Below are 25929 nucleotides of genomic sequence, written 5' to 3'. Positions count from 1 at the left end.
TAGAAACAACCAATAATCAGCTGAATTGGGCAATTAAAAAGCTCTGTTTGAATGGTTAATTTACCCACAGTAGTGAGGACTGGGACATTGATCCAATGGGAGAGGAGCAAGACCCCCCAAAGCATGTTGTTTCCAGAAGAAGGCAGAGGTACAAGGAAGGCACAACAGTAAATATCCACTACTCTGTAGTTGAAGACTCTGTTCATTGTGTCATCTGATATTCCCTATGCAATGTTTCTGTCACATTCCATAAATACTGTGTGCTGTAAGTACTTGTCAAAATGCTTTGTGCTGCAAGTCATAGATACGCAGATCTAACAGCATTGCCTCTTGGATTAACACAAGAACAGAGAGAGATTGCTTTGACAGCTCATTGATATCTATAGAACCTACAAGCTTTTTTTTCTTTTTTTTCTGGCCACACCACGCAGCTTGTGGGGTCTTACTTCCCCAAACAGGGATGGAACCTGGGCCCCCGGCAGTGGAAGCACGGAGTCCTAACCACTGGACTGACAGGGAACTCCCTGTGCTTTATGTCTTTTCCCTCCTCTGTTCTCTCTATAATTTCTCTGTTTGCTTCTGAGATGTATTACCTCCTGGTCACAAAATGGCTGTCAAATGCCCAGAAATCATCTTAACATGACTGTGTTCAAGGTAGGAAGTAGAGGATCTGCCAGGGTGACAAGAGAGACAGATCTCCTCATGTTCTTCTATCTCTTTGTCAGGCACAAAAAAATAATCTCAGGAGAACTCCAGCAGATTTGTTTATATTCTTTTTAAAAATTAACTTCATTGAGGGATAATTTATTTAAAGTAAAAGTTACCAAATTTAAGGATGCACATTAATTTTTCACAGTGTATATACAGTCATGTAATCAACACTACAATCATGATAAAGAATCTTCAGAAAGTTGAGAGGTTCCTTTTTAATTGGATCCAGCTAGAGTACGGTATTAAAATCTTTCTGTCCTTGATGATATTTTCGTAGTCCTGGTCATCAGATCTTTTTTTTTCCCTTTTAAACAAAGTTCCAAGGGTTTTATTGGCTATTGGAATTTTTTATTGGTATTTCTTTAATTGATTATCTTTTAAAAAAATTTTATTGGAGTATAGTTGACTAACAATGCTGTGTTAGTTTCGGGTGTACAGCAAAGTGAATCAGTTATGCATATACATATATCCACTCTTTAGATTCTTTTCCCATGATCATCAGATCTTGATGAAAGCTGCCATTACAATTATAGCTAACATTTATTAAGTGCTTACTATATTATAGCCACTATACTATTTGACATACATTACCTCCTTTAACCTTTATGCATGTTTGACATATTGCTTCATTACCTCCTTTAATTAATTCTTAGAACAGCAGGATGGGATAGGCTCATAAAAGGACTGCTGTTAGTCTGTATGGTTCCTGAAGTAGAGAAAGGAAGCCCCTCTGGTTGGAGGGGGGTGACAAGTCTGACTAAGTAGAACAGAAATGCATCTGGGCTCCTGCTTTCCCCCTAAACCAAAGTGCTTTGTGGAGTACATGCATGTTGCCCCCGGATGAGGCAGCCTTGTCGGTTCCCATTTTACAATACGAAAGCTTCAGGTTTAGAGGAGTGAATCAGCCTACTAAATGGCTATAAATCATGGGGCGTTTCTTGGCTTTTGACAATAGGGTGCTAGCATCTTTGGTGGGTCTCTGAATAAGTGTTCTTGACTAAACAATTATTGATTATCCTCTTTAAGTTTTCCCTTCTTCCTATTATCTATTTACCCACGCCCATGTACTTACTCAGGTGTATCTGTCACCTCACTGATTTATTCACATGAAATAATTTTCTCAGTTATTACACTATTAACAACTATTGTAGTTAGTATTTGCTCATGGAACCTTATATAATTCTATTTATGTTTTTAGTGGAAATTGGTTTTAGATGATTATTGTATTAATTTTTAATTGACTAGTTACTGGCATCCTGTATGAATGAGTTTATTTGCGTTCAGATACATGAAAAGCTCATGTATAGGAGGTTTCCTGTTTTTGGTAAAATCACTCTTGTTAAAAAAAAAAAACCCTCATAGCTCTTTGAATAACCATGTATCTTCTTTTGTTAGTCATAGAAGGTTACTGGGTTCTATGAAATTGCTTGATGATGTCATAACATAAGATGACAAATCTGGTCCAATATTATATGCCTTGTACAAGTTTCACATAATTTTACGATTTTAAACCTGTCATGGAAAATCTCAGGGGAAGTATCTTTGGGAATTGCAAAACAATGGTTTTTGAAATAAATTGTTTAGAGGTTGTCAGTCTGTATTAGATTTTGTGAATGTAACCTGTAATTGGAATTTTCTTCTTTTTCCTGATGTTGAGAGCAAGTAAATTAAAATCAGATGTTCATTTCTTGCTATTTAAGTCCATGGTTTACTCATCTTGTCTTCTGAAAAATATGTATAATTAGATCTCTTGCATAATTTAGTAAATACTCTATAAAAAGCAGTATACAGATTAGTAAGAAACTAGACATGTTGGCAGAAAAGTCTCTCAATTAGAAAATGATTGATTAGTTTTGTTGAAACTGATAAAGTACTAGTGTCATTTTTCAGGTTGTAGGTGTACAAAGCAAGTAACTTAACCTAGACTATCTACTGTGTGTTAAAATCAGAGGCTGTCAGTCCCTTTGAGACACACTCCTTTTTTGGAGTAAACTTGTTTCACTGTTACTTCCCTTTTGTTTTTGTTTCTCAGGGATAATGCTTCTCCTTGAAATGACAGAGGAGATATCTCAGGCAAAAGAAGAATTTCTTTCCTATACGTCTGTGTCAAGGTGTAAATCTGGGACAGCACATTATTCTAGAGCAGTGCTTCTCCAAGTGTGGTTCTCAGACCAGTAGCATCAGGATCACCTGAGATCTTGCTACAAATGCGAATTCTAAGGCCACATCTCACCTACTGAATCAGAAACTCTGGGATGGGCCCAGGGATTTATCCTTGCTTTAAGAAGCCTCCCAGGGGATTCTCATGCATGCTAAGATTTTAGACCTACTGCCCTAAAGGAAATCTAGTATACCCAATTTACCTAGGTTGCTATTAATTACTTAAAATATTTTACTCCTTGGAGTAGAACTGCTAAGGCGCAGGGTATGGACTTATTCAGCTTTCGTAGGTAATGATAAATACTTTTATAAACCCTTGTGCCAATTTAGATTACCACCAGTCTTACTGAAAGCCTTATTGTCTTTGTACCTAACTTTGTCAGACACTTTAATTTCTACAAATCTGGTGGGTGTGAAATGGTATCAAGTTGTAGTTTTAATTTGACGATCCCTAACAAGGTTTAGCATCTTTTCGTCTATTTATTGGACAGTCATGTTTGCATTTAAGTGAATTGCTTATTTTTATTTTATGCCCGTTGCTTGATTGGGTTGTCTTTTTTGAGTCATAGGAGTTTAAAAATATTCTGGATGCTAATCCTTTGTCATTTTATATTTCAAATATCTTTTTGCTGGTTAAATTTTTTTATCACTCTAATGTATCTGAGAAGAAAAGGAGTTCATAACTTTAATGTAGTCAAAACCATTTCTCTTTTCCATTTATGATTTTTTTTCTGTGATTTATTTAGAAAATTCTTTTCTACCCAGAAAACTGGGTAGAGCTGGTATATTTTCTGGTATATTTTCTCCAGAAGGTGTTTAATGTCATGTCTTTAACATTTAAGTTTTTAATCCATATTAAAATTATACATATACATACATTTTATTGAGGCCTAATTCACATAAAATACACCCATTTAAAGTGTACAGCTTGGGTTTTGACAAATGTGTGCACTCGTGTAACCACCACCACAATCAAGATGTAGAACATTTTCATCACCTCCAAAAGCTCCCTTGTGTCTCTTTGTAGTCAGTCCCTCTAACCTTCCTGGCCCCAACCAAGCACTCATCTGTGTTGTAACCAGAGGTTCGTTTTATCTTTTCTAGAACTTCCTATAAACAGAACCGAACGGTATGTATTATTTTGCATCTGGCTGCTGTCACTAAGCAAAATGTATTTGAGATTTGCCCATGTTTTTCTATGTAGCACTAGTTGGTTCCTTTTTATTCTCTTTTTTGCTGAGTGCTGTTCCATTCCACTGTGTGGATATTCCGCAGTTTGTGCGTCCGTTTACCTCTTTACAGTTTTTTGACTATCGTGAGTCAAGCTAGGAGTGGTAAGTTTATGTTTAACTTTATAAAGCTGCCAAACTTGTTTTCCAGAGTAGTTGTACCTTTTTGCATTCCCACCTACCATGTATGAAGGTTCCAATTTCTTCACATTCTGGCCAACACTTGCTACTGTCAGTCTTATTAATTTCAGGCATTTGAATGTGTCTATGGTAGCATCTCATTGTGGTTTTAGTTTGAATTTTTTGATGCATGAGAGAGTTTCAGTTGGATTCTTTTTTTCCATATGACCAGCCCATGGTCTCAACACCATATATTGAATAAGGCAAAATTTCCATATTAATATGCAGTGATAGTCCTCTCATATCCTCAGATGGTACTAAAACTATTTAAAAACTGGTATGAAAATGGACACTATACTTTTTTTAGAGCTTACAGTAAAATGTTAAAGTTGAACATGGATATTTAATTTTAGAGTTTTATCAATATTAATAAGCTTCCCTTAGAACTTGGAATGTTTGTTTCTTGTCCAGCATCTTACTCCATTTCCTCTCATTTAAAAAAAACTCTTAGCCATGAATTTTAAAAAGTGTTCTTTTTTAAAAATATATTTTATCTAGAGATTTAGGTGGTTTGTGTCTGCTGTACTCTAGATATCTGGTTAGCAGTATTGCTGGCAGGGGCTGTCTTGTTTTACTTTTAAGTTTTATTCTACCTCTGAGTAAAAAGGAAATATATTCTTTTGGAAGAGAATTGGAAAAATATATAAAAGTATGAAGGAGAAAATTAAGTATATCTTGTAATCTTACCTCTTAGACATAACCATTATCTGCATTTTTCTTTCTTTGTGTATCAAAATTATACGTGCAAAGATTAAAGAAATAAAATAATTCAGAATAATTTAATATTGAAAGTAAATCTTTCTTTCTCCCACTCTATCCCGTTCTTTGTATATCCTTTAACATTAAGAACACAGTCTGTTCAAGAGCCATTAAGATTTCTGTGTTTGACTACTGTTAAAGTGTAAAATTAAAACCTAGTAAAGAGTATTTACATTGTTATGACTATATATTTGAAAATATTTTTATATAAATACTATTATTTTAAGTCATAAGCATAACAACAATAAATATGTATAACTATAATCATAAGAAAATATGTTTAAAATCTATCAAGGTTATAATATTATTTTTACCTGAGTCCCATGTTAGGTCATATTCTGAGTCAAGAATATTAAATTTTGCTAATGTTCAGTTTTATCTTATAATTTTTATAGAAAGGCTGTAGTGAGGTAAATAGTACACACTGAATTCATCTGTTTTTATGTTTTTCCTCCCTAAAGCAGAAGGCTCAAATTTATTTTCTAATATTTAAATTCCCTAGTTAAGGGCAGAGACAAGAAGATTTAAAATGTCTAATTTCTTAGGGTTTAAAACTACAAGCAGTTACGGTATGTTGGATTTATTAGTTCTGTAGATTAAAATCAATGAGATTTTAGCAATTAATGACAAAATTGCATATAATGGTCTTATGGTATTAATAGTTTTAGTAAGCCATCTGTAGCAGTTTTCAATTCTCAACATAATTGCATAGAGTAGTTTATGTTTTCTAAAGAAAAATCTCTAGACAAACTGTGCCTTGTTTTACTTCTGTTTTAAGTTTATCCCCTGACTGAATCTGAGGTCTATGAGAGTTATTCCTCTTTGGAGATTTGGGAATTTTCAGAAGTATAGAGATAATAAAATTGTGATTTGAAAAACAGCATACTATTTAGACGTGGCAGCTTCTTCCTATGCCAATATCAGTGTTATTGTCTTTTTTGCAAGTGGGGGACAGGGTAGAAGAGAGAAATACTATTCTCCTCTTTCATTTGGGTGTTCAGGTTTATCCTTTGGACATAAGAATGTTTCACCCACCTGGAAATCAGTTTGGGAGAATAGAATCTGTCAGTTGGCATTTAGCTACATGACATAGATGGTCATTTCTCTTCAAACACGTAGATGTGTGCCATTGACCGTTTGTTTTTCTTAGTGTGAACTTTAGGTGCAAGAATTGAGTTAATCTTAAATTATGGCAATCACATCATTCCTTAATATCTTTTATCTTCTTTAATGATGTTTTCTCTCTTTATCTTCAATCCTTCCCATCATTCCACTCTGTCTATAAGCACTCACTTTGTTGAATTTAACATATTTCTTTCTAATCTTATGTTCCTAAGTTTATTCAGGTATACATCCTTAACAAACATGCTGCTATTTTTGTGTGTGTGAGGTTTTAGTTTACATATGTGGTACTAGGCTGTAAAACACACTCCTGATTTATCTCCTCAACATTCAAAATATATTTTATTATTATAAAGTATATTATTTATTATTTATTTTTTCCATCATATACATTTATTACATTTTACTCACCTATTCTTTTAGTGATGGACAGCTTGGAGGACCCCAGCATTTTAGTATGAGAACAGTGCTTCAACAGTTACCCTCCTAGTTGTCTCCATAAGGATGATTGTTGGGTGTGCCAGGATATACTCTGACTTGATGTTCTCCCACCAGTAGTTCATGAGGCTTTTAGTAACTGATGTTATCTGATCTTTTAAATTTTGCCATTCTAGTGTATGTAAAGTGGCATCCTGTTCTTTTAATTTGCATTTTTCTGATTACTAATGAGATCAAACATTATATGCTTATTAGGCATTAAAGGATTTTCTTTTTGGAAGTTGCCTATTCATAACCTTGCCCATTTTACTTATAGATTTCCAGTTTTTTTCTGGATGATATATAAGGATGCCCTGTATATTGTAATCAGTCCTTTGACTGTCTTAATTATCGTGAATGTTTTCCCTCAGTCTGTCACTCATATTTTGTTTATGAAATTCTTTATTGAACATGAACTTTTTACTCAGTTTAAAACATTTTCAATAGAGTTATTATTTTTTTTCCTGCAAATGTCCTTTTAGTTTAGGGTAATTCCTAGATTTTTGCTAGCTGCTTTGTCATGGCTGTCACTAGTATCTTGTTTTCTGTTATATCATTTATCTAGTTGCTGTTGTTAAAGACAAATGTGTAGATTTTCACGCTAATGTTTTACAAGGTTTTCTCAACTCTTATTAATAAAAGTATTTTATTAATTTTCTGGGGTTGGCTATGCAAGAGATAATATTTACTAAGTAATAGTAATTTTACCTTCTTCAAAATCCTCATACTTCTAATTTCTTTTCTTTGGCTTATGGTGTCGGGCTATGGCTTTCTTATGGCTTATGGTTTCTAGTACAGTGTTGAGGACTGGCAGTGTTTCTGATGTTGAAGGGAAAATGTCTCCACTTGTGCCATTGATTACGTGGAAATTTGGGCAGACATTTATCAAATTAAGCAAGTTCCCTTCTACTTCAGGTTTTACAAGTTTGTTTTTTTTTTAATAATAATCCTATAAACTGTTGAGATTTGTGTAATGCCTCCTCTGCCTCTGTTGAAATGATCATGTCTTTTTTTCTGCTTTAGTCCGTTAATATGGTGCATTATGGTGGTTAGATTGTCTGATGTTACAGTTTCTACATTCCTGGGGTAAACTGTCAAATTATGATGTACACATTTTAATATAGAATTAGAGCAGTTAGCTTCCATTTTATTTAAGATTTGGGGATCTATGTTCATATATTGAAATGACCCTATAATGTCATTTTCTTGTATCCAGATTTGGTTTTAGGTTAATCCTTAGCTTTGCAGTATAATCAGGGAGCTCACGTTCTTTTCATGCTTGCTAGAATTTCTTGAATTAAGACAGAGATCATCACTGCCTTCAAAGCATTTGATAATGGGCCCAGAATTACTCTTGTTCAGCAGGAAACCTATGGACAGCTTTGTATCTGTCATAGTAATTTGTTGAAAATATTTAATAACAGGCTCTCTGTGGGGGGTCGTGAGGGGAGGGGGTGGCTTCCTGATTTAAGTCTTTGCCAATATCTGTGGTGTAAATATTGCCACTGTGTCTGATTTCAAGCTAACAATATGGTCTCTGAAGGATAAGTTGTGAAGAAACAAGCATAATGAACTTCTGTGATACGGCACAGGCTGGCCTCAGCACAGCACTGGTCTATCACCACACCTGACCGTACTTCACTTCCACCTTCCACATCTTTTACACATTTCTCTTTTGGCAAGAGCTAACTCAGAATCATTCATGGAAGGGGATTCTGGGAATCTTGTCGTTTAACATATCACTTTTAGCTTAACAGAAAACAAACTGCCAAAATTACCACTTTCAATTTATTTGATGGCTGTTGGCCCATTCAACTTTCCTATTTTGACATTTTACATATTTCCGAAAATGTTTGCTTTTTGTCTAGGTTTCGCATTTGTTACCATAATGTTCCATAGCATTTTTATATTTTTAATACTTGTTATATTGTAATAATTTACCCACTTTAATTCTGAAATATACATTTTAAATGATTTTTCTTGATTTGTCTTGCCAGGGATTTGCTAATATTAACTTTTGGTTTTGTCATTTATTTCCATTTCATTGATTTCTGTCCTTACCTTTATTATTTCCTTCCTTCCTCCCTCCCTCCCTCCTTCCCTTCCTTCCTCCTTCCCTCTCTCCCTCCCTCCCTCTCTCTTCCTTTCCCTGTCTCTCCCTGCCCCTTTCTATCACTTTTTCTTGTTTTGATTTTTTACTCCTTTAACCTGTTTATAATATCCTTTTTTTGGTTCCTTATGATGTTTTTCTCCTTTAGGTGTACGTTATCTGAAATAAATTCTGTTTCCCTGACTTTATTTGGCTTGATAGTTACTTGGTGTATCCAACTTTATTCCTCTCTTTTCTTTTTGTAAGAGTTCATTTGCTTTTATTATGAGTATCATAGTATTGATATTCAATATTATAGTCTTGGATTTGTTTCTACAGTTTCATTTAACAAATTAAAATACCTATTTTTCAAACATCACAAAGATTTAATGATACTTCAACATATACAGCCCACTACCATCAAATATATTATCAAATATTTTATTTATGTGCTGTTTTTCTAACCACACAAATTAGATGATACTTTCATCATGCTCACTAGAGTAATTTTTATTTTATAGTAAATTTGATCTTAGAGTAAATTTTTATCCTCATTTATCATTTTTTTGTTCAAGATTTCTTCTTGCATTTTAAGCCTTTTTTCAGAAATCATTTCCCAACTTGCTTTTTAAAAAAAATATATATTTATTTATTTTTGGCTGCGTTGGGTCTCTATTGCTGCATGCGAGCTTTCTCTAGTTGCGGTGAGCGGGGGCTACTCTTCGTTGTGGTGCGCAGGCTTCTCATGGCGGTGGCTTCTCTTGTTGTGGAGTTCGGGCTCTAGGCACATGGGCTTCAGTAATTGTGGCCCGTGGGCACAGTAGTTGTGGCTCGCAGGCTCTAGAGTGCAGGTTCAGTAGTTGTGGCACACAGGCTTAGTTGCTCTGTGGCATGTGGGATATTCCCGGACCAGGGCTCGAACCCGTGTCCCCTGCATTGGCAGGCAGATTCTTAACCACTGGGCCACCAGGGAAGTCCCCATTTCCCAACTTTCTAATGTACATTCTTTCAAATAACTTTAGTGAGTATATGTTGGTTGTAAAGTTTTTGTCTGAAAGAAATGTATTTGTCCTTTGTTCTTGAAATTGTAAGTTTTGCTGAATTTACACTTTTGGATTAACATTTATTTTCTCTCAGAACTTTATGGAGATTTTATTACTGTGTCTTCTGGCTTTTGTAACCAGTCAAGTGAAGTCAACCATGGGTTTGTCTTTGATCTTTGGCTGCTTGTAAGATTTTCTCTTTGTCTTTGGTATAATTCAGTTTTCGTTACTATGTCTTCTCTTTGTATCTATTTTTTTATTGGTGTATAGTTGCTTTACAATGTTGTGTTAGTTTCTGCTGTACAGCAAAGTGAATCACTTATACATATACATATATCCATTCTTTTTTAGATTTCCTCCCCATTCAGGTCACCGCAGAGGATTTAGTAGAGTTCCCTGCACTATGCAGTAGGTTCTCATTAGTTATCCTACTGTATATATAAGATAACTAATATCCTATATAGGATATAAGTTATATATAGTAGTGTATATATGTCAATCCCATCCCCCAATTCATTTTACCCTCACTTCTGCCTTGGTAACCATAAGTTTGTTTTCTAATCTGTGCCTCTATTTCTGCTTTGCAAATAAGTTCATCTGAACTATTATTGCATGTCTTTTTTGGTGATTCTTTTCATTCAAACTTCAGAATTTTGTTTTCCAAACCAGAGTATTACTGTCCTGAAGACATCTTAAGTGTTCTCACTTAAATGTTTTTTCTCCTTAGTTTTTTTCCCGTTATTTCTGGAACTCCAAATTTAAGTGGTGGAATTTATACTTTTTCTCTTTTAATTTCTTTTCATATTTGATTTTCTTTAACTCTGTGTACTTACTACTTCTGAGTTGTTTCTTCATTTCTGTTTTTCAGTTCATTATTCATCTTGCCAGAGGTGTCTAATTTTCTGTTTAATTGATCCAATATATTTAAAGTTTTACCTATTATTTTTCCATTTCTAAAACTTTTCTTTGGTTCTTTTTCAAATTCCTGATAATTTTTAATAGTCTCTTTTCCCCCTCTTTGTGCTTTCAGTTCCTTTTTTTCTAGTTCCTTAAATGTTTTAAATATTCTTAATTTGTGTTCTAGATCTTCTAGTCTTTACAGTCTTCAAGTATGTGTTTTCATTTAATCCTCACTATAATTATGTCAGCTTGTAACTCTCACTATCCCTACTTCCAGGTAAGGAAAATTGAGGCTAGGAATACTAAATAATTCACCCAAGTCACAAATTTAATGAGTATCTGGGCTGAGATTTTTTTTTTTTTTTTTTTGCAGTACATGGGCCTCTCACTGTTGTGGCCTCTCCTGTTGCGGAGCACAGGCTCTGGACGCACAGGCTCCGCAGGCATGGCTCACGGGCCCAGCCGCTCCGCGGCATGTGGGATCTTCCTGGACTGGGGCACAAACCCGTGTCCCCTGCATCGGCAGGCAGACTCTCAACCACTGCGCCACCAGGGAAGCCCTGGGCTGAGATTTTAATGCTGGTCTTCTGACCTTAAAAATGTTGATGTGATTATGCTTGATTCTTCCATTCACTATTTATTGAGCAACTGGTATATGTACCATTAGAACTCATACTAGACTGAGTGCATTGAGGGTGGGAATAATGTCACGATCAATGCTGTATCCCAAACATCTATTATAAAACATAAAAGACCGGAGACAATATTTGTAGAGTTACATAGCCAGTTATTGACATTGGATCTCATTTATGCATCTCTTATCACTGTAGAGGCAGTGAGTTTATAGGATCAGTTAATATTTAGCTCATTAATTGCACACTGCCTCTGCAGTAGGGCATGAGGGCTAATTATAGAGTATCTTTGGTGTCTTCATTATGTTCATCTTTCTTTTTCCCAGTCCATTATGGACACCACTGCCACATTATTCTTTCTGTAGTATAACTCTCATCATAAAATTCCTTGAGTCAAAAATTTTCAGTGTTATTTCTCTCTTGCCCACAATACATTGTCCAAACTCTTCTCTGTGGCATTCACACCAGTCTTCAGTATGGTCCCAACCTTCTATTTCAAGCTGATCTCCCACGACCTCCATACAGTAACAATTGCTAACACTCACTTTCCGGGTATGCGATATCCTCTTAAGAGCTTGATATGTATCATGTCATTTAATCTTTGAAACAAATCTTGGGATACGTACCATTATCCTTATTTTACAGATGAGGATGCTGAGGTTTAGAGGGCTTAAATAATTTGCACAAGTTCACACGGCTAACGAGTGGTCAAGCTGGAATTGGAATACAGACAGCCTCATTCCAAAGCTGACGTTGTAACTCACCCACTGCATATTGCTTACCTGTACCCTATTTTGAAGCCAAAATCAATCATTCGTTGTGTCCCAAACCTACATTGTACTTTTTTGTTTCTGTGCCTTTGTTTATAATTTGTCTTTCTTTTGGAATGCTTTGTGAGTCACATGCCAAAATCTACCACAGGTCTAGCTTATATTTCATTTCTTTCAATTCTTCCCTCATTTCTCAACTCCTAAGGCACTAGACGTATCCTTCCTTATAGCATCATCACAGAAACATTTATTAGAGTGATCTTTATCTTTGCCCTTTCTCCCTGGTTCAGGGATCCATTTCTGGAGGGTAGGTGGATGTCTTCGTCTTTCCTGCAGAAACTTGCATGGAGATTTGAGTCAGCAGAAGAAAGTTTAGATGCTGCTTCTGCCATTTGGTGGGTGTGATCTTGAGCAGACTGCTCAGTGCTCGATGCATCTGTTTCCTCACCTGTAACATGAAGATGACAACCTTTTAGGGGCTGTGATGAGAGAGAAACAAGGAAACCCAGGGAAAGCTGCTGGCAAATAAGTGGTGGTCATCCAATGCTACATTGTCTCCATCTCCCACTTAGTGCAAGTACAGGACCTTGTATATATTGCATATTTGGTAAAAAAAATTGCTGAAAAAATGAATGAATGTTCATAAGGTCTCATGTTGATGGACTCTGCCAATGTGCCCTTCGTTGAATTCCTTGCATGGGATTTTCTTGATGTTGCCCCTCCTATTTTCAAATAAAAGCTGCTGGCCTCCTGGTGCATTTTTCAGGCCACCTTACTTTTTCTAGGTGATAGTGACTCTAATTGTTTCCAGAGATAAACTAATCCTTTCTATTGAATTAGTTGTCTAATGTTTCTTTCTTTGAGGACAAGTCTTCATCCATTTCAATGCAGAGACCCCTAGAAATAATGAATCCTTGTGGGAATTGCCTGTTAGGTTTAAAGGGAGTTTCTTGGGCAGATGGGCTTTTTTTTGAGCCTATCGCTCAAGGCTGTTGTTCTCCTTATTCAGAGGACTAATGTGCTCTCCATTTTCCTCTTGTCCCTGTGAGCGAATGGTATAGGGTTTGTCCTGTGGATAACTGGGGATTGGAAATAGGATTCTTCATTGCTGAGATCACCTTCAGCTTAATAGATGAGAAGAGAAAACCTCTTTCATTTGTGGGTGCTGTATGGAATCACTAAGATCAGCAGGTCACAGTGGGTCCGGTCACAACCGGATATGGAATTCTCTCTTCCTGCTCAGTGTTACTGTCTGTCTGCCCTCTGAGCAGGTTGCAGGGAAATTTTCCGGGAGCTGTCAGCCTCTGAAGCAAATCCAGGGTCCTACATGATGTTCTTCTCAGGCATTCTTCTATAACAATTTTCATTTAGGAAATGGAAAAGTTTTTTGGGGGGGGCTCTAAAATAAGGTGTTTTTAAAAGGTTATTGTGATATATAGTCTTTAAAGAACTTAGTTTTATTTGCATATTAGTTTTCTGATACTCTTTATATCACAGTTTAAATAATAAGAACAGCTCTTATGAATGCCTTGGGAAAAGAACACAAAAGCATCCTTTTGGACACTTTATAATAGCTATACTGTGCAGAGTCTCTGCAAATGTAATCAAATGGAGCAATCTTTTATACACAGCAAAATAAAGCTGTTGTTGTAATTAGTGTGAACATACCAAAGAAAACAAGGCTAATTACTGGAGGGAGAAAAAAAACAGAATGAATTTTGTGAGAAATAGGCCATCTTCCTCACTAGGCAGGATTTTTTTTTTTTTTTTCCTGTTCCCCCAACTCTGGAGAATAGGAATTTTGATGACATTAACACAGCTTATTAATGATCATTGTAACTCACTCCATCCACCTAATTAAATCATCAGCTACAATTGGTAACAGGGGAGCTTAATTTAAATGGAACTGTTCTGACAAACTAGACGCCACCACACTCCTAAATATTTAATACTCCCTGTGGCTGGATTAACAGGAATGTTTGAGTCATTTAACCACATCTTTCAAAGGTGACTGACAGACATTTTCTATGCCTTTTAAAATAAAAGACAAATTAATTGTAAATACATTTCTGATTAAAATCTTTTGTCTTTGGGTATAACGTAGGTTGAGAAATTATAATTAAAACCAGTTTTTTTTACTCAATTAATAAGATAGCTGAGCCCCTGAAGGCAAATTGATTTTAAGTACTTTATTAAGACCAGGAAGTAGAGATTAAAAAAATACACAGTTGTGTTAAAACAGTTAAAAAACTAGATAAGAGGCATAAGGAGGTTTGTTTACTGAGCATTTACTATGTAACAGCACTAAGGTAGGTCCTGAGGATTTAACAGAATGGAATGATCCCTGCAGTATGACAGCAGGGAACACAGATATTAATAATTACAAGTGCGGGCTTCCCTGGTGGCGCAGTGGTTGAGAGTCCGCCTGCCGATGCAGGGTACACGGGTTCGTGCCCCGGTCCGGGAGGATCCCACATGCCGCGGAGCGGCTGGGCCCGTGAGCCATGGCCGCTGAGCCTGCGCGTCCGGAGCCTGTGCTCCGCAACGGGAGAGGCCACAACAGTGAGAGACCTGCGTACCGCAAAAAAAAAAAACAAAAAAAAACTACAAGTGGAATGAGTGCCACCAAGAAGACAGGGAATGGACAAAATCTTCGACCTGACACTTATTCTAGATCTTAAAAGGGGGAGAAGTCATGTAAAATTATGCCTGCCTGCCTCCCACCCTGCCCCTCACCTTGGCTTTTGTAAACAGTCCCCGTTTAAATTTTATTTATTTATTTTTATTTTACTTTTTTCTGTTTTTATCCCTTTGGAGAAGTTTGGATTATGTTTCCTCTATGGATTTGTGGAAATCAAAAGTATTGTGTGCCTTCCAGGCACTTAAACAAGAAAAGAGGGTACAGATCTGCCGTGCTTGCTACTAACAGCAATCCTTACTCGTAGTTGTTGGGATCAGTTTCAGAGTTTCTGCAGACCAGAAGCTTCCACCTCAGATGGCTCCTGGCCTCTTAGTTAGTGGCTGTTTCCATTGCTTTTCTGGTTGCAAGGCTGGCACAAAGGAGCTGGGCGGCTTTGGGCTCCAGGTAGCAGGGAAAGCCTGATGGGCATCAAAAGTGAAAATGAGACGGGAATAGAAAGTTAACATTTCCTAACACTAGAGCCTCTTCTGTATCTCTTGTTGAATTTCCCACAATCTATTTGCCTTATGAATCAGGGCTATTTTTTCTGCTGGTTCCTATCAAGGTCAAAGAAAGATTGGATATGCCACTTCGCTCTTTCAGCATGGCTTTTGTATATGTGTGGCTAAGCATTTGCAATAGGTCTTTTGGATTATTTCAGACAGAAAAGAAAGTGTCAGAAAAGAAAGGGAAAAGCAGGGAGAGTTTTTCTGGCAGTGGAACAGTACGTGCAGAATCTTACAAAATGTCATCCTTGAAGATCGGAGAGGGGTGCACCATGCTAGAGACGAGAAAGTTGTTTGAGGTGAGCCCGGGGAAGTAAGGAAATAAGCTTTATTTTCCTCCCCTTTGGACAGATGTAGAGATTATAGGTTTGTGGTTGCCAAAAAATGTCATGCCTACTAGGTTTTTAAAAATAAATTTTAAATCTTAGAATAATTTTAGATTTACAGGAAAGTTGCCAAGAGAGCAGGGAGAGTTCCACCTCACACCCAGATTCCGCTGTTATTAACATGTTATACAGGTGTGGTGAATTTGCCACAACTAATGAACCACTGTTGATGTATTACTATTAACTAAGTCCATACTTTATTCAGATTCTTTTACTTTTTACCTAATGCCTTTTGTTTTTCTATTCCACTGTCCCATCTAGGATACCACATGACATTTAGTTGTCATGTCTGTTTAGGTCCTTTTTTTGGGAGGGGGGTGGGAAGAAGGTAACTATTTTTCTAAGATTGTTGCATTCTATATGAAGTAATGGTTTTGTCATGTACTTAACTCATTTACATTTCAGGAGTGTTTTTGCTGTAGCATTTTGAAATTTAGATGAACCTATTACCTTATACAGGCCATTTTAAAAAAGTTGGTAATGTCCTTTCACAGCCTTCCAAAGCAAGTCAAGTTTTGCAGCCTGTGCTCCCGTGGCAGTCTCTTCATCTGTCTAGATGGTCAGTAGGTCTCCATATTGGAGAAGTAAGATGAGGGTCCGATTGTTTCCTGCTGATGGCACCTGTAGAATTTGGCTTGTTGCTCATATAAACACTTGAAATTGTTATTAGGCAAAGACTTGTCTTTTTTTTTTTTTTTTACAGCAGTATACATGTATATGTTTATATATATGTATGCACTTGCAAGTAGATATGTATGCATATATACATGCGTATGTGTGTGTATGTGTATATTTCATTCCGTTATTTTTAAGTCAGTTGCTGAAAAATAATCTCTCTTGTGTAGGCACTATAGCCTAGGCAAAGATAGTCCATGACTGGTTCCAGGAAACTTTCTTTGTAGATGAATGTGCAAATGTAATGGATCAGGTATAATGACTACCCTACTCTTTTACTAACTTCGTTAAGAATCTGGGAGCTTGATAGTGATTAGAAACTTCAAACAGATCTTATGAGTGTTGGGTCTGTAGAGAAGTTCCAAGCCAAACACCGTGAACACTGACAAATTTCTGTGCTTTAGTTGCATTTACATGATGGATTGTCAAATAAAAGGGCATGGATATGACAGTTTAGTTTCGCATTAATCAGATCCTGCTCTGTTGCCATCACAAAAACTTCTAGGGTCAGGATCCAGAGGGTCTGTGAGTCTGAGACTCATAAATATGGTTTTATAATGTCCATGTGAGGTTATTAATGTTAATTGCTTGTGGTTTTCCCTTGGTGTTAAATTCTCCATTGCTGTTTGTGGTTTATTCTGAATTCTGTGGTTGGAATTCACGGTGTTCCTGAGACGGTGTGCTAATATGCATTTTTGACTTGCCATTTACTATTTTGAGAGGCATAGTGGCTTTTTGGCCTCTGAACAGTTGTCCAGAAACAGAAATGCTTAGTGTTCTCGTTAAGTAGTTTTTCTTTTTTTGTGCCCATAAATTTTCCTGTGTGGGGATTTGTTGGATCACTTTTTAAAAATCTTCGTAAGGCTCAGTTTCCTTCTGTAAAGCACAGATAATAGCAGTACCTTCTTCACAGTGTTGTTGTGAAGGTTAAGTATGCTAATGTGTGTAAGGGGATGAACCTGATGTGTGGCATTTATTAAGTGCTAAATAAATGTCATCCACAAAAGCCATTTGTACTCTCAGGATTAGATAACAGGCTATTGCAAAACTTGAGCATCTGTGTGTTCCCACCTTTTTTTTCCTTTTTCCTCCTCAACAATGCCTAGCCTTAGACCTCAGCATCAGGTAATAAGTAGCAACCTCTGAAAGGTCCATTAATTTTTAGAGACCACTTATGCACCATTGGGTAAACTGGCTCGCTTGGGTCTCTAAATGGCATCCTGGAAGAGTTAACACGTCTTTCCAAAAGGGAAAAGTAGTTGATTCCTTTCTCACTACTATTTTCAGAGCCATTAAGTTCTAAGTAATGGTGAGGCTCCCATGACTGCTTTGAGGAGTACACTGTTTTTTATTCTCTCTCCAAAAGACCCATTACAGCTCTATCGAGTTGTTTGTTCTTTGATTTCCATCAAAGAGAGTAATTCCAGCAAAGGTTAACAAAGGCCTCTCTCTGTCTCTCATATTGCCTTTCTGTTATCTGACTTAACATTTACTGATTATGAAAACTTAAATCACCAAATAGTTTAATAAAATAGTTAAATAAAAGAATTGAGTAAAATGAGAAGCATAGCATCTGTCAAAGGCTTAAAGCACATCGTGGGCCTTTTTTTTCTTTTTTTTTTTCCCTCAGTGTACACAGCTAGAAGAAATACTAATTATCAGGATAACTCCTGGATTATGATTAGGAAGGATGAGGCGAGAAAGGGAATAGAATTGTTTTTCAGGTGCAATGAACTTTCAAGATATCTGGTCCACCATGTTGTTGGAAATGAAATTTATGAAACCAAAAAGACAAGTTGCTTATGAATTTTAGTAACTATAAAAGATTAAATACTGAACATGGGCTGCAGTCTGTCTGCCTGTTTATTTGAATAGGTTGTGTTTCTTTCTTTCTTCATCTCTCACACTTGGCCTCAGAAATAGCGGGAGAATCTTTTCACAGATTCACAGCACTCTAGAAAGAGGGCTCAGTTGACCACAGCTAGCGAAGGCCTAGCATTTAGTAGTTCACCTTGTCTCCATTTGTGTTGGTCACTGATTTTCGCCAAAGTGGACAGTAGGCTGGTAGGTAATGAACTCACACTCAGATTTCTAGGTACAATTTTACCAGTAACCTTCATTTCAGAGCTCTTTTTTATAAAAACTTCAGGATTAATACGATGCTTTCAGTTGAACCCTGGGTAGAAGAGGGACTTACTTTGGGGTCTACTAGATTAATACTCCAGGACTTGTGAATGATATCAAGGGAGGTCATTCTTCAATGCTGATTATGATTTTAGGCAAAAAACTTTGATTTACAGTGAAACATGCTAAATCTTGGAGAACCCAACCCCTTGAGGATTGCTGCAAGCAGAGGATATTGTGACATGTCTGCAGAAGGTTTTGCCCAAGGTCCTCCATTACTCTTGGAAATGCTTATTTTATTTTATTTTGGTCTTTTCTAGTTACACCTGATCTTGGTGAGTTTCTTTTCCTCTGCTCCTGGCCAGGCTGCCCTGCTCTACATCATTAACCCTACACTCTGGGGAACTGATCCCCTGACAGCCTCTTTGATATTAGATTAGATCCCTTCCAGGCTGCATTTAATTGACTGCGTTCCTAGGGGGAATAGATGGTTCCCATTCCCTCTCTCTATTTTACTTGGCCACTCTTTTTTAGTAGCTGGCTTGCAAATTCATTGTGCCTCCGTGAAGAAGGAAATGTGACAGATAAAACAAATGCTTATGATTCCAAATTCTCCTTTTTTTCTCCCCCTTCTTACGTCTGTGGTTAGACCTGTCAATGAGCTGCTTTGTTCTTTTTGAATCCTCTTCCTCCAAGTAATAAGAAAGTGGCTTCTTTCCTCCCTTCTCACTGTACCTTATCTATTTGTCTGAAAATGAAAGAGGCGAGGACTGTTAATTAAAACACCAGTTCTTTTTCCTTGGCTCGAATGTCTTCCCTTCTGTTTTTAAACTTTCAAAATCTTTTACTTTTCTTTAATGACTCTTGAATTGTAAATGTTTTTTCGTGATCTTTCATTTTCTTGCAGTGATTAAAAAATTCAAACCACCTTGTTTTCCCCAAATATAAAAGTAATATATGCTCAATGTCAAGAAGTCAAACATTAGAAAGATACATAATGTGGAAAATAAAAGGTGCCTGTAATAACAACTCCCCATTTCCCCCCACAAACCTAATCTTTATTTTTTGATGTGTAATCCTCCTCATTTTTCTATATAGTATTAATTTTTTTTTTTTTTTTTTGCGGTACGCGGGCCTCTCACTGTTGTGGCCTCTCCCGTTGTGGAGCACAGGCTCCGGACGCGCAGGCTCAGCGGCCATGGCTCACGGGCCCAGCCGCTCCGCGGCACGTGGGATCTTCCCGGACCGGGGCACGAACCTGTGTCCCCCGCATCGGCAGGCAGACTCTCAACCACTGCGCCACCAGGGAAGCCCAGTATTAATTTTTAATAGTAATAATAATATCACTTTCCAACAATTAAAAAAAAGTTTGGGGGATGGTAGTTAAGATTCATTCCTGTCCCTTCTCTAAGACACATCTGAAGGCTCTTGAGGAAACACCCTAGAGTCCAGTCTGCATTGAAGATTTAGAAGTGGTTGAAACACTTAAAATCTGGTTGAATCATTGAAACCCCTCTTAATCCTTCCATCCCCCAGTAGAGCTCTGAGTTGTTAACCATGGTCTGTAATGTCACAGGCCACTTGTGTCCACCTCCTTGTCCCCTGCCCTTGACCTTTTTACTCTCATGTGTTTCCCCTTGACATGAAAGCTCAGGGAGAAGACCACAGAGATGTACTGGCTTTGAGCTTTGCTATTTACCACCTCTGTGGTCTTGGGAACATGTCTTTGTGTTCAAAATGGAAAGCGTGCCAATTATTGTGGTTGCTTTTACTTGAATTTCTCTTTGTGTCTGAATAATTGCAATTAAGAGATTATGAGAGACCCATCTACAAAGCACTAGTTCCCCTTCTCCTTTAGGGAGAAACAGGACTCTGAGATGGAGATAAGCCGGGCAGTGACTGGATACTGTAATGGAATAACTGAGGACATGGAAAGGAGATGTGACCCATGAGCCCCCCCACCCCAGCAAACTGGGGGCTGGCGAATAAGCCAGAACTGCAAACAGTCCTGATTGCTTTGAGGGCCCCCCCGCCCCCCGTGGCAAACCGGAGGCCTGCGAAGAAGCGTTGAGTGCTTTGGGCACTGATCCATGAGATGTCCTCAGTATAATCAGAGTGGTGGGAACGCAAGGAAATGTCCTTGTGCTACTTCAGTGTAATCAAAGCAGTGGTGGGAACCTTGTGCTGCTTTTGCGCTCAAGGACGAAGCACGGCAGGTTCTCAAGAAAGCCAGTTATTGCTTGTATAATTAATAAAAACATAGGCTACTGCTTTGGCATTTCTAAAATGATAAGAAAACAAGTCTTAAAATGTAAACCTAGATAATGCTTTAATAAAAACTGCCACAGCAGGACAGACGGCGCTGTTTTGCCTGAGCGAGCGGCAGCCCTCTACTACTGTGCTTCGGCACAATTCATCTCGTGTGATGAGCTTACTTTCGGCCCTGTCCTAAGATAAACTACAACAGTATACCTTCCAACTCCCCGCAAACTGTGCTTCACCCTGAAGCCAAATTGTTTAAGCCCACATTGCCCACCCACCTCCCACACCCCCGTGCCCAGTTTTATGAGAACTTTCTTTTATAGTTTTTTTTTCTCCTGGTATAAGAACACGAATTAGTCATACTTCAAATCCAGGGCTCTTGATGGTGACTTTGCAGATAGTCCAATGAATTTGAAAATAACTTTGTGCCAATCAACAGTATGCTATCAGAGAAATGCTGTCATCTATTAAGCTTTTATTCCTAAATCTCTGTATAAGAAAACTTATAAGAAAGCCTCTGTCTTTTCTTCTGGGTCTTAGGATGAAATAACCCCAGAGGAATTTTCCCTACCTTTCTTTCTGGTATATGATCTTCGAAGGAGAGGCACCAGGCAGAAGCTGGTTCCGCTCGGGTTGAAGAAGTTGTGAGAGTCCCTTTAAACTCTCTGAACTCTAGATACAGACTAGAGTTTTTGAAATTTTTATTATATCAAATACATTAAAAAAGAAAGCCCCAAGACTCTACTCAAGTTCTTTAGCTCCTCCAGGGATGGGAAAGATGTTTCTAGAAGAATCATAACATGAGGCTCACTGTAAGCTACATTCATCCCAAAACATGACATGCCCAATTCTTGAAACCAAGGATGGAAGAGTTGGTGAAGGGGGCTTGGAGATTAGTGATATTACTTTTTCTTTTTCTCCTTTGTTCTAACACACCAATGAGTTGTTCTGTTTTTTGGGGTTTTTTTTGTTTTTCCTTTTTGTGCCCTTTTTAAAAACTGCTTAATATCTGAAACCAATTAGGTGACTTAAGGAAAGTTAGAAAATGGTGGTGGGAAATGAATGGAGTTAGCCCACCCAAGTCATTCTCTGACAACTTAACTGGTACCTGTAAGCACTTAGGAAATTATTGCTCTCAGGATGGTGCTGGCACCTTTTAGGGGCACCTTGTTGCCTGTTTATATTCTTTTCCTGATCCTCAAATGATCCTTGTCATTCCACGGTAATAAAAGTTATCACTTTGTGGTCATCTCTCTTGTCTTTATCTGTGATGACTTGGTTATTCCCAAAGCCAATAGTATTGAGTCCCTTGGTGGGGATGAGAAGAAGACTCGATACACAGGTATTAACAGTTTTTAATTTGGCTCAATAGGTATTCCTTACGTTGCAACTCTAGATTTGCTTTTTCAATTTCTAATTATCTCTAACCTTGAAAAAATTGAGAATAAATTCTAGGGGCTTTGTTGGAGGGTAACTCAAATAGCATCACCCAGTTTCATATTTAACATTCTTTCTCTGTTTATGCTAATCAGAGCCTCAGGATTGGGTTAAACATTTTAGCTCTTTGTCTACTTTTAGGTGACTGTCAATTATTCACATACATTTATGTCATGTCTGTTATATGTCAGGCATTCTTTTAACATTGAGAAAAGACAATTTCCCTGCCCTAATGAAGTTCTTGTATCCATGGGGGGAAATAGAAAATAAACAAGAAACACATAAATGTGTAATTATTTTAGGAAGGATAAGCACCAGATGTAGAGTGTCATGTAGAAAGGTAAAGCTGACTATAAAATAAGACCTGTTATCGGAGAGAGGGATATTTAGATGGGATGATCAAAGGATGTGATAATTGATCTCAAACCTGAATGAGATGAAGCATACCTCTTGGTGAAGCCCTGGGTAAAGAGAGTTTTAGGTGGAGGGAACAAAGTACAGCAGAATGAGCCATCAAGAAGCTGGAGCAGAATAGGTGAAGGGTAGGGTGGCCCAGAAGAGCCAGGCTGTACTGTAGGTCATGACAAGGAGTGTGGATCCTAAAGCTAGTGAAAATCATTTCTGCTTCTTTAAGACTTTCTGTTGTGAAGTTGTCTGAAGAACTTGCCTCATTATTTCTCCCTGGAGATCTATCAGGGCTTCTCATGAGATGATATTTTATTGATTATAAGCTGAGATGTTTTTTCATGTATTTTACATCTCTGAACTTGGGATGTGAGAATGTCTCGGCTTAGTGTCATCATTTATTTGATACCATTTGTATTTCCTGGTGGTAAATAAAATAGTGGAGCATCTTATAACTGATGTCTTAGATTTGGTAAAATGTGGTACGTCCAGTTTTCCGAAATGGTTCATAATTGACATCTCTCCCATCTCCCTAGCTTGATGGAACGGAGCAACAGTCAGAAGCTCTTAAGTACTGAGATATTTTCTTAGAGAATGAGTGCCTTTCAACCGTATACCCTTGGCAGTCAGTCCTAATCGTGCATTTTCAAGATGATGACTGATTGGAAACAAATGCAGCTTATGGCTTTCGGGCATAGTTTGTCATGTGCAGAGCTAACTATCACTATCCTGACTTTATTGCTAGTCTGCACTAACTGACTGAGCTAAGCAGATAATAATAAACCATTTGTGTATTTAGCATGTAGCAAATTTAGCATTTGTGTACTTAGCATTTATCAGATAATAATAAACCATTTGTGTATTTAGCACAAATTTTCCTAATTCGCAAACAACTTTGATGATTCTTTCATTCTCTCCTGAAGTTTTAAAACCACGTACAGGATCTTCTTTTGGTGTGAATGGACCAATGGAGCTCCCCTATTAAAAGAATTGTTTGCTTTCTTTCTATATTATAGACTCTGAGCTTCTTGAGGGAAGGGACTGTGCCCTTCTTTTCTATATTTTGAGTGCCTACTAGAATGCCTTGCTCATGGTAGCTATTCATTGACAATTGATTAAATAGATGAAAGGAACCACAGTTCATCAGCTCAAGTAGCTTAAGGTCTAAGGAAGAGCTAACTTTTTTTTTTTTTTAAAGAAACTTCATGTATTTATTTGTTTGGCTGCGTTGGGTCTTCGTTGCTGCACATGGGCTTTCTCTAGTTGCAGTGAGCGGGGGCTACTCTTCATTGAAGTGCACGCGGGCTTCTCATTGCAGTGGCTTTTCTTGTTGCAGAGCATGGGCTCTAGGCGTGCGGGCTTCAGTAGTTGTGGCACATGGGCTCTAGCGCGCAGGCTCAGTAGTTGTGGCGCATGGGCTTAGCTGCTCCATGGCATGTGGGATCTTTCTGGACCAGGGATCGAACCCATGTCCTCTGCATTGGCAGGTGGATTCTTAACCAGTGCGCCAACAGGGAAGTCCCGAGCTAACTTCTTAACGTATTGAAAACTTAAACAAATTCCTAGTTTAGGAGGAATGTCTGTATTTCAACCCAGATATCAAAATAAAAGTGGCTTTCTTTATGATTTTTATAACTGATCTCATCTTGTTCTTGGACTCCCATTTCTGCTGACAACAGAAAATATTTAAGCTTCATTTTTAAAATGAACTCAAACTCTTTAGATATAAAACAATCTTCTTTGGGTAAATATTCAGTCAGTTCAAAGTTCAGGAACTTATCAAGTCTATTTTTCTTCTTAAGCAGCCTTTCTTCTTCCTTCCCAAGATGACTTCATGTGGGGAGTGACCTTGGTTCAAGTGATATACTCTGTTTCTTGGCTGGTCTCCAAGGAGATGTTAGTCCATCAGTTTACTGGGTGTCTGGGCAAGTGGTACAAAGGCATAGCATGTTTTGGTCTTTTGGGAGACATCATACTGGTTTCATACTGCCATTATGTGAGGAAGCCCAGGCCAAGCAGAAAGGCCATGGGTATGTATTCCAACTGACACTAGCCGCATCTAGGTTCTCCAGTTGGTAGCCACCATTGACTGCCAGACCGCTGAGTCAGTGAGCCTTCAGATGCTTCCATGCATCAGCTTTCAAGTCTTCAAGAAGAGGCTTCAGCTGACTGGGAGAGGAGACAAGCCATCCCTGTTGTGTCCTATCTGAATTTTTAAAAAATTTATTTTATTGAAGTATAGTTGGTTTACAATGTGTTCATTTCCACTGTACAGCACAGTGCTTCAGTTATACATATATATACATTCCTTTTCATATTCTTTTCCATTATGGTTTATTACAGGATATTGAATGTAGTTCCCTGTGCTGTACAGTAGGATCTTGTTGTTTATCCATTCTCTATATAGTAGTTTGCATCTGCTAGTTCCAAACCCTGTCTGAATTTTTGACCCACAGAATCCATGAGCATAACAAATGGTTATGCCTCTGAGTTTTGGAGTAATTTGTTATATATTCCTTGATGATATGCAACCCTTTCTCCCTCCTTTTCTATCTCCTTCCCTTCCTTCAAAAAAAAAAAATTTAAAGATTCACAGTATTTGGTGGACACTTAAAAGTAAGGACTATTTCTTCAAGTCTATAAATAATGAGTATTTTAACCGTGAGGTGCTTTGAAAATGTGTTATAGAAAAGGATTCACTTTTTTTTGTTACAGCCAAATTATATGAAGAAAAAAAATTAAACTCAGGACAATTCCACCAGCCTCACCCCAGGCCAAAAGCTATTTTCATTAGAGGAAAAAATGTTTTTCATTTCCTCAAATGTGGTAATATGTGCACCCAAGTAAGTACAAAGTTGAAAGTCAAAAGTTGTGATACAGCTGGCCGCATTACTTGATCTCTATCTGAATGTTAGTCGCATGATTATTGGAGTTCGTTGTCACAGCAGGGTGGGGAGAGGATGTGGCTGCATCAAAAGGAAATTACATTTGCTAAAAAATGTGGGTGAAAATGTCTTCAGCAATTACCACAGGTCATCTCTGCTGCATACAGCAAATGGCAGAGAAAAAAGGCTGTGCGAAGGAGCAGAAAGGAGGGTTAGGACTGGGCTGTTGTGCTGTGCAGAATCAAAGGGGAACCCCCCATAATGCAGGCTTGGAGTAAACAGCAATAATATTAGTATAATGAGCTGTAATAAATTACTAGCAGTTTTTAAGATTTCTGTTTTGTTTTTTCAGGTCAGCAAAAAATGCCATCATCTTTCCTTGCTTTGTGTTGTCTGCACTACCCTTTTAGACCCAGATGATTCCCATTCTATTCCAGCTGGCTGCCTTTAGACTTTTGAATTAGCACTCAATATATTTTAATTCAATTTGGAAACTA

Source organism: Delphinus delphis, chromosome 3 (genome assembly GCF_949987515.2).
Source record: "Delphinus delphis chromosome 3, mDelDel1.2, whole genome shotgun sequence".
In the NCBI taxonomy this organism is placed as follows: domain Eukaryota; kingdom Metazoa; phylum Chordata; class Mammalia; order Artiodactyla; family Delphinidae; genus Delphinus; species Delphinus delphis.
This window is presented reverse-complemented; position numbering follows the sequence as displayed.